Genomic DNA, 8629 nt, shown 5'->3' on the forward strand with positions numbered 1-8629 from the left:
AGACCCCTGTCCTACAAGGACCAGGTCTTTTGCATTAACCCCCGCCCCCCCCATGTCACTGGGCCAGCTCCCCTGTCTCCACCATAGCCCACCCTGAGGCCGTCAGTCTCCACTGATGGCAGCCATGATTTCCATAGCAATTAGCTTCCTCGCTGAACTTTGGCAAGTTCTGTTTGCTAACTTCAGTGAATCAGCTTCCATTTGATCTCCTTTAAACTCGATTTTGTTTGCAAAACTGTTCCTATTAACCATTCCTTTTAACCAATCCTTCTTTGTGCTGTGTGATTGGCCACCTAAATTGTATAGCATTGTCTCTGCTCCCCGACTGGAACTTCTGAAACAGAATAACAGAGCCCATGATGAATAATGAATAACAGATAGTCTTGTTCACACATGAATAGTTTGGCTTGCATGAAAATGTGGATATTCACATCATTTTTCAGCAAGCTGCAGCATTTAGAAATTCCTCCTGGAAGAAACAGAGAATAAGGACTGTGGGTACAATAGCCTGAGTATTCAGATCACCAGCTTCCCTCGCCATAATTCCTCTCACTAGCCTTGAAAATGTTAATGGGCTCAACTCTTGAAAACATGTTATTGGTCTCCTTTGGATCATTCACACATTTTTTATTTATCATTCAGACTTGGAGTCTTCCTCATCCAAGGAGCTCAGGAAATACTATAGCAACAGAAACCTGGAAAAGATATTTTGCACGGCATTAATTCTGTCATTCATTCAGTATTGTAATTTCTCAGTGTTCAAAGTGCTTTCTGTACATTATCTGGCTAATCCTTACAACAACCATACAAGGTAAGCCAGCACTATTATCCCCATTTTGCAGAAGTGGCAGCTTGCCCAAGACCACCTAGTGAACTCGTGGCACAGGCAAGATCAGAACCAGGGCATTTCCAGTTCACAGCTCCGTCTTGCAGCTGCTATGTTACACTCATTCTTTATGTATTGTATTTGTGTCTTGCCCAGTCTCCAAGGAGCTCGGGGTAGCATTCTCTTGTCTCATCTCCCATCGGGGCAAGTGGAAGGTGCATGCTCACTTGTGAAGATAACAGCCCTGGGTGGTATTCAAAATAAAGTGGTGCCTCGCAAGACGAAATTAATCCGTTCCGCGAGTCTCTTCGTCTAGCGGTTTTTTTGTCTTGCGAAGCAACCCTATTAGCGGCTTAGCGGATTAGCGCTATTAGCGGTTTAGCGGCTATTAAAGGCTTAGCGGCTATTAAAGGCTTAGCGGCTTAGCGGCTAAAAGGCTATTAGTGGCTTAGCGGCTTAGAAAAAGGGGGGAAGGGGAAAAAATCGCAAGACTCGCAAGACTTTTTCGTTTTGCGAAGCAAGCCCATAGGGAAATTCGTCTTGCGAAGCGCATCGAAAAACGGAAAACACTTTCGTCTAGCGGGTTTTTCGTCTTGCGAGGCATTCGTCTTGCGGGGCACCACTGTAGCACTAGGGAGATTGCTTTGCCAGTGTGAGCAGTTTGGCTTGCCTCCCCTCTTTTCCTGCTTCCACTGTTCTTGGGGTTCTCTTGCCTGCACCTCTGAGCAGATTTGGAGGGGGGATGCAGGAACATGTGTATGGGGCGGGGGGAGAAGGCGGAAAATCCTGTTTTGATAGCGGGACTCATTCCACTGGCTCCCACTAATGCAGCTGTTCAGTTGAATCTGCCCCCCTGTGATGCTCAACTGAAATTCTTTAATTTTGGACGCTTTTCAAATTGGGCCACTCTCTATTTTGTGTGAGAGATTTGCCCTTCAGTATAATTATCTTCTAAGAGGAGCCATAAAGCCCTCCACTTTGGATTGGGCCCATGGCATGGAGGGAGGGTTCCACGCCTTCCCTCCAAATTGCCCTGAACCCAGTAAACAGACAATTATTGTTACCAGATCCAGGGTGTGTATGAAATGGAGCTCCTTGCAGAAAAGTAGGAAGGAGTTATCAAGGGTCAGCAAACTTTTTCAGCAGGGGGCCGGTCCACTGTCCCTCAGACCTGGTGGGGGGCTGGACTATATTTTGGAAAAAAATATGAATGAATTCCTATGCACCACCAATAACCCAGAGAGGCATTTTAAATAAAAGCACACATTCTACTCATGTAAAAACACCAGGCAGGTCCCACAAATAACCCAGAGATGCATTTTAGATAAAAGGACACATTCTACTTGTATAAAAACACGCTGATTCCCAGACCATCTGCAGACCGGATTTAGAAGGCAATTTGGCCGGATCCAGTCCCCAGGCCTTAGTTTGCCTACCCATGAGTTAGATCCTTTTGCCCATGCCTTGGCCTCAATCTGAATGGCCCCCATCCACTGCTTTTAGAAGAAAATTACACCACAAGGTCCATTCATGAATCCCCTATATAATGTTAAGACAGGCCCCTTGCCTCTCTGTTGCAGGCCCACACCACGAATCCTCCCTGACACAGCCCATCTTCCCTATATTCAGCAAGGGAGCCAATGGTTGGAAGGATCCAGAGCATTCAGTGACCTCTAGCTTAAGGCTTCCGCAAAACCACACATGCATGGTAGTGTCCAGGTCTTGACCCTGAAGCATATGGTTGCTGTGCTTAAGGATGGGCTAATCTGTCCTCTACGGTTTCTCTGTTTTTCATTTCCCACTCTTCAGTTCAGCTCTCCATACAGTGGTACCTCAGGTTAGAGATGCTTCAGGTTACAGACACTTCAGGTTACAGACTTTGCTAACCCAGAAATAGTACCTCTGGTTAAGAACTTTGCTTCAGGATAAGAACAGAAATCGTGCGGTGGCAGTGCGGCGGCAGCAGGAGGCCCCATTAGCTAAAGTGGTGCTTCAGGTTAAGAACAGTTTCAGGTTAAGAACGGACCTCTGGAATGAATTAAGTTCTTAACCAGAGGTACCACTGTATTTCCACATCAGTTTGCATAACGACGGCAAGAAAGTCTTCATGAAAATTCCCCAGCCTTTTAATACAAATTTCTCCAGATACAGTTATTTAGATGAAATTTTGCCTCCAAGGTGGCTCTTCCTCTGTTCGGACGATTCAAAAATGTTCTCTGTACCAAAATACAATCCTCTCACAATTTTCTCCTGTTGAGGAGTATCCCTGGCTATTAAGAACACTTCCACTCAACCCAAACTGAGAACCACCATTGCTTCAAAGCAAATCCACAGGGACAGTCTACATAATGGTAGAGTTTGCCTTTCCCTTGTTCCTCTGTACTCTTTCCAGAGAAGTTCCCTACTTGTGCCCAAGTTCTGTTCTTATCGAAAGCTAAATAAATATACTGTATTCTAAATTGGCACTGGTTTGATCTTTCTAGTACAGCAACAACAAAAATGTGAAATCTTCCCTACAGGTGGGAATTCCTAGAGATAAGTATTGAGGCAACCCTGATTGAAGATGAACCACGTTGCTTGTTGGAAAACAGTTTATTTCAAAGCAATGAGGTATAACGCGGTTCATTCCTCTGGCACTTGGGAAATTTGTGACTGTGGGGGGATGGCAGGGGAATGTGTTTGATGTTACACATTATATGCATTGGTGTATCCATATTGCTAAATAAGGTTTGTAATTATTTCAGCATAAATAGGGAGCCATCAACTATCAAACATCACAGGGTTTTACCATCACACGACCTCCCATCTTTGAATGCCTGTCAAATTCTTGGCCTGTTCACCTTACCCCCCCTACCCCCCTCTCTCTCACACACACACAGTATAGTGTATCTATATTTCATATGCAAATTCTCCAATGAGTGATTTGCCTGTTTTGTAAGCTAGACTGCACCTGTAACATGTGGGATTGAGTTAAAAATGACAAGCAGACAAGCACAAAGCACATTATCTTGACAAACCCAGCCTCTGAAAATTAGCCTGTGACTGAATTATTAAAATAACAAGGAATATTTCACTCAGCTATGCAGAAATGTTCCTAATTGTCCACTTTAGCCAACTTCTTTCAGACTTCACAATCGGTCAATTTGCAGCCGGGGCTTGCAAATTCCTGAACTCCCATTAGAGGATAGCTCAACAGCGGTTCAGCCACCCTCATTTATTTTAATAACCTGCCAAGCAGACATGAAAACGGGGAAGCGGAAGGTGACAACATGACAGGAACCTGACTTGTCAGAGCTACATTATAATCTAGTTAAACTACTCTCTGCCTTTCATTTCTTTTCTGGTAAGTGGTGAACTAATTGTCAAATTACTAATTTTGTTGGCATTAATATCAGCACCAAGGCAAGGAAAACCAAAACAGGTAACCCTCCTTCTCTTTTCTTCCTGGTAGCTGGTGTAAAAAGTAGTCCTCAAATCACAGAATGGAATCTAGGAAACTTCGCAAGTTATGTGTTGTGGGGGTAGAAATGTGCTGTGTGTGGTGTAGTGGTTAAGAGAAGTAGTCTTGCAATCTGGGGAACCGGGTTCGCGTCTCCACTCCTCCACCTGCAGCTGCTGGGTGACCTTGGGCCAGTCACACTTCTCTGAAGTCTCTCAGCCCCACTCACTTCACAGTGTTTGTTGTGGGGAAAGAAGGGAAAGGAGAATGTTAGCCGCTTTGAGACTCCTTCGGGTAGTGATAAAGCGGGATATCAAATCCAAACTCTTCTTCTTCTTCTGTTTTCAGACATAAATGCACGGTGGAACTTTGAAACCAATCTTCAGACTCCAACCAGCCAATGCTTAAGGCTTGAGAAGGAAGATTAATAAATACATCTTTCTTTCAGCCATTGCATTGCTTTTGTCTAAGCTATGGTAGTTTACCAATAATTTTTGAAAACCTGGAGTTGGCAGAGTGTTGGACTTGAACAGGAGAGGTTTGTGCTCAGATCTCCATTCAGGCACAATGACGCTGCTCAATCACCATCTTTCAGACTAATTCACCTTCAAGGATTGCTGTGGGTGTACAATGTTTTTAATTTAAGGAAGAACGCTAAGCTTGTGTGAAGCAGCATCTTTCGTCTCAGGCTCTCTTCTCCCAATTTCCCCTTCTTTTGCACATGTAATGGCTCTGTGTAAAACCGTCTTAAAAAATTACACTGCTTATACTAAGTTGTAGCGGCTGCTCCTTTAGATATATATACGAACAGTGTCACATGAAACACATGTAGAATCATAGAATCATAGAGTTGGAAGAGACCACAAAGTGCACAACGATTGTTAGGAAACTGCAGGAATCATCGCATCTCCGCGACAATTGCGCAGCAGCTTTTGGAAAGCAGCCCCAAAATTCCCTGCGTGTTCCAGTGAAAAGTTGTTGTCCAAGTTTTGTCACTGGCCTAGGAAATGGGGGGGGGGTGAGCCTTTGCACTTAAATAATATTCTCCATTTTAGGAAGGTGGTGGTGAGGAAGGCAGCTGTGGATAGTTCGCTTGCCATTAGCATGTCTGCTCTCTGTTTCGAACATTTAAAAGCTTCTGTTTTAAATTAAGATAAATGCGTCCTCAAACAGCTGAGCAGCGCATGACACAGAACAACTGAGGAAGGATCAAAGTGCCTGACAGATAAAACTGTGCTGGATGTGGTAAAATAAACAGGGCTTAATCCCTTTATAACTTGGGTAAATAAATACAGCTTTAATTCAGATACAGTTTTGCCTCCAGGTTACTCTGTTCTGTTAACACCTATCTGTCAGCAGTAATACCATGTAAATGAGCCACTCTGAGCTTTCCCCCTTGCATCTTGTCTAATCCTCTTCCATTCTTCTAATCATCCTACACACAGAGGCCAGTATCTATTTTCATCTGGCAAGATAAGATCTCCTAAGGAATTAAAGGGGGCTTCCACTTAGCTTGGCAGCAGGCTCAGGCTCGGCTGTGATCTAGGGCTTTAGGGATTTCTCATTATGCGCTGGTGCACGCTGGATCGAAGACTTGCATTCCTGGCTACTGGATTTTTAATCCTCCTGCGACCAATGTTCGGAGCTCCACTTATTTGAGATCTTTGATTACGCATAGCTTGGCCCTTTGATTGAGTGAACTTCTGAAGGCAGCATGTGACTGTTGATTTCCAAGTTAGGGGTTTTAAGGAACTACTGGAAAAAACAGATAGGAGAAACCTAAGATTAAGCTTTTCAGCTCCTCTCTCTCTCTCTTTTTAAAAATTGACTTTCTGAAGCTTAACTATATGTACACAAATGCAAAATCTCCCCATCCAGATAAGAAATCATTTTAATGAAGAGCTGAAACAGCCCAGGTGTCTCCTCTGTTTGCTTTTGCACAGGGACTTGAACACATATTGCAAAGGTGAAAGATTTACTGCTTGCCTTTGGGCATGGAGAGGAGCTGGGATGACAGAAGTATGTGTGGTTTTCATACTTTTTGCTACATGGAAGGAAAATCTCAGTGCAAGCAGCTCTGAGTAGCCTTTGAACCGTATCAGCCTACCATCAATGGCCACCATCAATGGCCTCCCATAGCAGAAACAAGGGAGATGAGGGGCAGTGATCCAGTGGGGGCTGCTCCATGAGGGCAAATGGGGCACTGCCCCACCAACCTCAGCCTGTCCTCACTTGCCTGCCTTCTTATTTCCAACCAGTCCAGGGAGTGGCCCTGCCTGCTGCCTGTCAGCTTCTTCCTCCTCCATCTCAGAGTTGCCCCTTGTAGCAGGGAGGAGAATGGGGTCAAAACTAGAATGGTGGAAAAGCCCCCAGAGCCTTCAGGATTCCATATGATTCCATAAACCTCAACAGGCAGCCCATGCAAATGGGTCCCCCACCCCTGCAGAGTGGAGTAGTGGCATTGAACCCACAGCTCACCAGGCAGTGATTCGCCCATGATAATGGTCTCACGATAAGCTCTCCACCTCCAATCAGCAGAGTATTCCTCAGTGACAAGGATCAGCTCGAGGATATGTTCAGACACGTAGGGCTAGGTCAATGAGTATGTTCATATCATGAAGTCCAGAGTTGGCCCACTGCAGGAACCCTGGCTACCAGTATTGAAGCCCCCCAACTCCAGGTTCTCCATCACCACATCCAAGACAATGTCTGCCAGCTCAGTTTCAAAAGCCTGTAGTGCGGCAGGGCGGATGGCACACTAACAAAACCCCTCTTCTGTTCCTCTAGGCCAGCGGTTCTCAACCTGTGGGTCCCCAGATGTTGTTGGACTACAACTCCCATCATCCCTGACCACTGGTCATGCTGGCTAGGAATGATGGGAGTTGTTGTCCAACAGCATCTGGGGACCCACAGGTTGAGAAACACTGCTCTAGGCCAACAACATGAATCAACATTTGAACTCAGACACAAGGGAGATTGATATCCTGAAGAGAGGAATTGTTTATGAACAATCATGACTCCTGCCCCCTGCCCTGACCTGAAATGGTGCTTCGCTGAGTGGAAACAACTGGATTAACCTAAGGCCACCCAGATCACCTGTGCATGTCTCAGGTATGCACACCAGATTGACTCCCCTGTCTGTGATCAAACAACACCACGACCAGACCAGGGGATGAGTGGATTGACACCTTCAAATTCTGACATATTGGAGGAGAAGTTTCTGTTTTTTCTCTTTGCTTTTTCATTTTCTTTTGTTTCATTTTCTTTCTAGGTATATAAAATTTGTATATAATTTTTGTATACATGTTGGCAATTATATTATAGTAAGTTCTGTAATGTAATATGACAGCACTTACAGATGTACAGTGGTACCTCTGGTTACGTACTTAATTCGTTCCGGAGGTCCTTTCTTAACATGAAACTGTTCTTAACCTGAAGCACCACTTTAGCAAATGGGGCCTCCCGCTGCTGCCGCCGCGCCACCACCACGCGATTTCTGTTCTCATCCTGAAGCAAAGTTCTTAACCTGAGGTACTATTTCTGGTTTAGTGGAGTCTGTAACCTGAAGCGTATGTAACCCGAGGTTCCACTGTAATATAAGAATGTTAACAAACAAATAAATTGCAAATTAAAAAATAAGGACTTTGATGTAATGAGCCCCCCCCAATACCTTTGTCCATCTTTGTACCTCCCCTATGTCCCATTCCAGAGATGGCAGCCTCACCTCTTCCTTCCCCCACCTGTCACACAATTCTGTTAACCATTTCTAGTCTCAGCAATGGAAAGCAAAGATTAAAAGGGTTCGATCTAATGAAACCCAGCCAGACCCCTCACCTCTAATCTAGGGCAACAAAGTCACTCGTCTCTTACCAAGGGAGATTCTCCTCCACTCCCACCCCAGGACAGGATCTCACCTAGAGAGGGTCAGGTGGCTTTGTCCTCTACACACAACCCACCTCTCACCCAAACAGACACACATTCACATGCACAGGACAACAAATATCCAAGCAAACCCTCTCGACAAGAACCCCAAAACAATAGGGGTGATACCGTCGCCCCCCAGGCCAAAGGAATGACTCCCTTTGAGGATGACCCATAACTGGCAGTCCACCACACCAAGATGCACAAGGTGAAGCCAGATGTTGCAGAGCTACCTCTGCTGGAACAGGTTTCTCTCTTTTTATTATTATTTTTTAAAAATAATATTTATTAAAGTTTTACAAACAATGAAGAGTTTCAAAGTTTAAACATAAAAAATAAAAACCAAGAATTACCCTAATAAAAGAAAAAAGAGCTACAGATATACAAAAACAAAACACATGAAAAATGCAGAATAGAAAACAGTTAAAAAGAAGGAAAAAAAG

The sequence above is a fragment of the Podarcis vaucheri genome, assembly GCF_965113315.1.
Source record: "Podarcis vaucheri genome assembly, chromosome: 8".
Taxonomy (NCBI): Eukaryota; Metazoa; Chordata; class Lepidosauria; order Squamata; family Lacertidae; genus Podarcis; species Podarcis vaucheri.